We start from the raw sequence: 6794 nt of genomic DNA, 5'->3' as shown, positions 1-6794 counted from the left end.
AGCCCCCCAAGGTACTTGGTGGAAAAGCAATAAAATATCTTGTATTTGTTGCTTATGACATTTTGCCAATAGATTTAAAATTTACCAAAAGCCAATACTTTGTCACAGTCCTTTGTAGCACTTATTTGTATTTCCCTATCCTAATTTGTAGTCCATGTTCATACATGTACTAATTATCCTATGTTGTAGTGGGTGATTTTAAATAGCTTTTACCACCTACTTACAAGAAAGGAATGATAAGATAATTAATGAGAACATGTATAAAACATTTTGAAGAAAAGGAGCAGTATTTCAAACTATAAATGATGAACTACTATAGGAAGCATTATTATTTCTATGTCAGAAAAAATATATTTTTTGGTATAATACATTAATCTACATGTTCAACATGCTATATTTTAGAAAGATATGAGTGAAAACCCTGTAATTCTTGGATTAATTTCTTTTGAAATAAAGTTTTATTATTATATAATAGTTAAATTTATAAAATAAACATTATAATAAGTAAGAATTAAAAGTGAAAATAAAATCCCCTATATTCAACTCTCCTCAAAGTGATTATTGTTAGTCGGTGAATGTCTTTTCAGTTGCTTTATCAGTCTACAAATCATCTAAATACATAGTGGTCTCTCACAATAATTATGAAATAAATGAATAATGATATATGTATATTTCATGTTTTAAATATATAGAGTTATTATAATGTACAAATTTATTTTCTGCCTCCTTTTCTTTTAATGATGCATTTAAAAATTTCTATAGTTTCCAGAGTTCCACCTCACTCTTTAGTGACTAAATAGCGTTCTATTGCTAACATAACCAATTTCTCATTGAATATTTAAATATTTTTATATATTTGTTCTATTTTTTTAATGTTTATTTTTGAGAGAGACAAAGCATGAGCAGGGGAGGGACAGAGACAGAGAGAGACACAGAATCTGAAGCAGGCTACAGGGTCTGAACTGTCAGCACAGTGCCGGACATGGGGCTCCAACTCACGAACTGTGAGATCATGACCTAAGCCGAAGTCGGATGACAACTCAGACACTCAGGTGCCCCTCTTTGTTCTATTTACATTCCCTGATTAGTATCCTGACAATTAAGTCCATTGTACAAATTTAAGAAAATTTTTCAGAACCAAAACTTGCAAGTGTTCTGATTCTGAGAATATACTATTTTAAGGAATTAATACGTATTGGTAAAATATCTTTCAGAAAGATGATACCAACCCACATGTCCACCAAGACAATATGAAAATCCCCATGCCTGGTTACCTAGGCTAGGTGTCTTTATTTTTTCTTAGTTATGACCAGTTGTATATGAAAGAAAAGACATTTGACATTTTGTTATTTCTGTTTATTCAAATTAAATCCTGCATTAAGTAATAATACTTTTTCCAGTCTATTTTCTCTCTCTTTAAATTACATGTTTTGCTTGTTTAAGTTTGAGGTTCAGTGTCAATAACTTAAAATGAGTAATTTATGTTATAATTTTCTAAAGTTGGGGCAAAGAAAACCATTTATCAAATAAATTATTTTTTTTAACTTGAGACCTTTTTTTAATAGGAAACTTAGAGTGTTTTATTTTACTGTCAATATTTTTATTTTCTGAGATTCATTGGCTTGCAATTTGGTGATATTAGGGTATTCTTCTTTTCAAATGTATTTATCTTTGGGCTTTATAATATTTTACTTAATGAACAGCACATTATTTATAATTTCTTAGATATGAATACTCCAGAAATAGTTTATCTAAAAGGTATGTGAATTGCATAATTGTTTAAGAGCAATGATTTTTTTTTAATAGTAATCTTTCCAGAATGGACATAAAACACATAAAATTTTTGGCATAGACTGTATATATCTAAAAAGTATTACATAAAGTGATATACTGGTTGGTGCTGATATCTTGAATGAATGTATAGTTTATTTGATGAAACAATGTACAGGTAAAATGTATGAATGTATATGCTTTACTTTATGGGCTAAATAGAAAAACTATTTCCTCTAATATGTAACCTAAGCTTGTCTTTTAGCACATTTCAGATTATGAGAAAATCTAACTTCGCTTTTAAGAATTTGCTTTATCATTGCATTTTGGTGAATCTCTTTGTTTATTTTTTAAGACCCTGACCATATCAGACAGGAAATCGCTCACAATATATATGACTTGAAAGGTGTTGGACTTATCACCTCATTTATTCTTATTTAGAATATCTAAAAGATATTGGTTTATCTTTAATTGAACTGCCTCCTAAGTACCTTGTGTCTTTTATAGAATATTGATTTTTTTAAATGTTAATGTTTATTTATTTTTGAGAGAGAGAGACAGAGTGTGAGCAGGGGAAGAAGGGCAGAGACAGAGGCAGATACAGAATCTGAAGCAGGCTCTAGGCTCTGAGCTGTCAGCACAGAGTCTGGTGCAGGGCTCCAACTCACTGACTGCCAGATCATGACCTGAGCCGAAGTCGGATACTTAACTGACTGAATCACTCAGGTGCCCCTAGAATATTTATTTTTATAATTAACCTCAATCATAATATTTTCAGCTTAAAGTAAGAAAATAGTACTAACATATACATTCTTTAAGAGACCTTAGCTAATATCATGTTTTGAATGGAACTAAATACTTAAACTAATCAATTATCTTCTCCATTAAATAAGACATTTCATGTCTTTTCAGAACAACTTGAATAAGAGATAAGGAAGTGCTTATTAACTATTATGCAGTGTCTTCTAAATTTTAGCTTTAGCTAACCAGTGAAATTTTACAACAACTATTGGTGACCAACATTTCAGCCAACTTAATTTTTCAGATAAATTTAATAAACTAAAAGTACACTCAAAACTCACAATCTTTGCATAAAAGCGGGTATTTTTAATTTTAAATTTATTACAAATTTTAAAAGAAATTGAGTATAGGTGTTACACAATGTTACATTAGTTTCAGGTGTACAACATAGTGATTCAACATTTCTATACATTATGCTATACACCACAAATGTAGCTATCAATCACCCTACAACACTATTGCAGTATCACTATCTTCCCTATGCTGTACCTTTATTCTGGTGACTCATCCATTCCATAAATCAAAGCTTGTATCTCCTATTCCATTTTACCCATTTTGTCTATCTCCCCACCCCTGTTCCTTTTGAAACCATTAGTTTGTTCCATGTATTTAGGGGTCTGATTATACTTTTTGTTTGTTTGATTTTTAGATTGCACATATGAGTGAAATCATATGGTATTTGTCTTTGTCAGTTTGACTTATTTCTTTTAGCACTTTACCCTCTAAACCCATTCATGTTGGTGCAAATGGCAAGGTCTCATCATTTTTTAAAGCTTTATAGTTGCTTAATCCTCCAGTGTGTGTGTGTGTGTGTGTGTGTGTGTGTGTTAAACACACCACATCTTTATCCATTCATCTGTTGATGGACACTTAGGTTGCTTCTGTATATTGACTATTGTAAATAATACTGCAATAAACATAGGGGTACATATATATTTTCAAATTCATATTTTTGTTTTCTTTGGGTAGTAGTGAAATTACTGGGTTATATGGTATTTCTATTTTTAATTTTTTGAGGAAACTTCATACTATTTTCCACAGTGGCTATCTAATTTACTTTCCCACCAACAGTGTACCAACAGTTAATTTTTTTCCACATCTTCATGAATACTTGTTATTTCTTGTATTTTTGATTTTGGCCATTCTGACAAGTGTGAGCTAATATCTCATAGTGGTTTTGATTTTCATTTCCCTGATCAGGAGGGATGTTGAGCATCTTTTCACGTGTCATTTGGACATCTGTATGTTTTCTTTGGAAAAATGTCAGTTCAGATCCTCTGTTTTTTTTTTTAAATTGGAATTTTTTGCTGTTGAATTATGTATGTTCTTTAGATATTCTGAATATTATTCTTAGATACTGTATCAAATATATTTATTATTTTGCAATGCCTTAAAATATCCCAATTATCAATAGAATTGAAAGCCAAACCAGAGGTACATTAAGAGTATTGAGAAGTAAAGCTTTTCAAACAAACCAGATATGAATAATGTAACACCATTTTTTTTTTTTTTTTTGAGCAACAGGAACTTTTCTGATTCATTGGGAATATAAAGTGATAGTTATTTTTTTCTTTTTTTAATTTAAATTTTAGTTAACATACAGTGCAATGTTGGTTTCAAGAGGAGAATTCAATGATTTATCACTGACAATACCTAATGCTCATCACAGGTGCCCTCTCTAATACCCATCATCCATCTAGCCCATCTCCTACACATCATTCTCCATCAATCCTCAGTTTGTTCTCTATCATTAAGAGTCTCTTGTGGTTTGTTTCCCTCTCTCCTCTCCCTCCCCTTTCCCATATGTTTATCTGTTTTGTTTCTTAAATTCCACATATGAGTGAAATCGTATGGTATTTGTCTTTCTCTGATTGACTTATTTCACTTAACCTAATACATTCTAGCTCCATCCATGTCATTGCACATGGCAAGGTTTTATTCTTTTTTATGGTTGACTCATATTACATTGTGTGTGTGTGTGTGTATGACACATTTTCTTTATCCATTCATCTGTCCATGGACATTTGGGCTCTTTCCATAATTTGGTTATTGTTGACAATGCTGCTATAAACATCAGGGTGCATGTACCCATTTGAATCTGTAATTTTGTATCCTTTGGGTAATATATACTTTGGATATTATCTCCCTTTATCATACATCATTTACAAATATCTTCTATTCAGTGGGTTGTCTTTGTGCTTTATTGATTGTTTCCTTCACTGTGCAAATATTTTTTATTTTAATTTAGTCACACTGGTTTATTTTTGCTTTTGTTTCCTTTGCATTAGGAAACATATCTAGAAAAATGTTTCTAAAGCCAATGTCAAAGAAATTACTGCCTATGTTCTCTTCTAGGGTTTTTATGGTTTCAGGTATCACATTTAGGTCTTTAATCCATTTTCAGTTTATTTTTGTGTGTGGTAATAATGGATATTTTACAACAAAAAAAGTAAGATGTACATGATTTAATTTAAAGCACAGTCCTCTAAACTTAAATATTTAAGGAATGATCATTATGCTGTGTTAAATTTCTTCATTTGTACCATTCTACAAACCAGACTGTAGAAATGACTAGCTACCATCTTTTGAAAAACTTGAATTAGAAAGTTAGAAAAGTGATGTTACTTGGGGAAGTGGGAATAGTCTTGATTAGATAATGAAATAAAGTCTATTAATGAGCCTTTCAAAAAAATAAGTCTGGATTACTTTAAATCTGAAATACTGAGGTACTTGTTTAGATCATAGCGTCCATGAATGTTAATTTATCACTCCATGGGTAACCCACATAATTAGTTTTAAGAACTATTTCATTTGCATTATATCCTGTGGTAATACCCACTTCTCCTGACTTGAGTGACCATAGCGACATATTAAGTCTAGAAAAGCTTATGACCCAAATGTCTTATATAGCACAAATTAATAAAACAGAAGCATGGAAGCACGTAATATTAAATTACAAAATTGGATGTGGAAACTACATATCTCTTTGCCTAGAAAATCTCTGTCTTTGGAGTTATTTAAGCTACCCACAGTGTGTGAAAATCTTGTATCTTGGTTTATCTTCTTTGTTGGCCTCTCATATTGAATTATTAGGACATTTCATTTAGAGAAGCTTCTGGAACTTAGAACTGTTGCTGGAAATAGGGTGATCTATAGTGTATGTTATTTGAAATTGACCACTCAAAGTCATTGACAATGGAAGCAGAGAATTTAAAAAATAGATTTGGAGATATATTCATTATTTATTCCTCTTTTCCCCTTCATAGAATGCCTGTTATATATCTTTGGGATATTCTCATTTTAAAATGTGTTTTGGGGCGCCTGGGCGGCTCAGTTGGGTAAGCATCTGACTCTTGATCTCGGTTCAAGTCATGTTTCCAGGTTGTGGGATCAAACCCTCCATAAGGTTCCATGCTGAGATTGGAGCTTGCTAAGATATAACATATCTAAAATATAAATATGTATTTATAAGTATTATATATTATAAAATAATAAATAATTACATATTTTTACATTTTGATTATTAACCCCTTATCAGATACATTATTTATAACCAGTATTTTTAATTCTATCACCATTTATTAATTTTCTTGATTTAATTTTATGTAAAAACAGGATCATAAAATATTATCTATTGTGTGACTTATTCACTCAATATTATTTCTTTTACATTCATCCATATTGTACATGACATTAGTTGGTATTTGCCATCACTCTATAGGATTCCATTGAACAAATACATTATGCAGGTTATTTTTGTTTGTTTGACCCTTGGATTGTTTCTAGTTGAGTACTATAATTGATGATGTCACTATGAACACTTTTGTACGTGTCTGTGCATGTATTTCTGTATATTTATCTGGTTTAATATTTCCTACTATTAGAATTGCTACTCCATTGCTTATATCTGTGTCTAGATAGATATTGCCAAATAATCTTCAAAAGCAGTTTTTCATTTTATATTCCCAGAGAATTCCAGTAACTTAGTGTTCTTAGCAATACTTGTCTTGGCAGTTTTTAAGATTTTAACTTAAAATCTGTTCTAATGAATGTATATGGGTTCTTTGAGATTTTAAATTTCTGTGGGCACTTGGGAACATGTTCAACAACTATGAATTTCAGTCAATTGACCTAAAAATTCAACCATTTCAAAATATGCATTCTTGAACTTTCAGATTTATAATATAATTGGTCATTTTAAAACATTTTGTATGCATTAGAAC

Source organism: Panthera onca, chromosome A1 (assembly GCF_046562875.1).
Source record: "Panthera onca isolate mPanOnc1 chromosome A1, mPanOnc1 haplotype 2, whole genome shotgun sequence".
Classification (NCBI taxonomy): Eukaryota; Metazoa; Chordata; class Mammalia; order Carnivora; family Felidae; genus Panthera; species Panthera onca.
The sequence above is the reverse complement of the archived record's forward strand: the minus strand, read 5'-3'. Positions refer to the sequence as shown.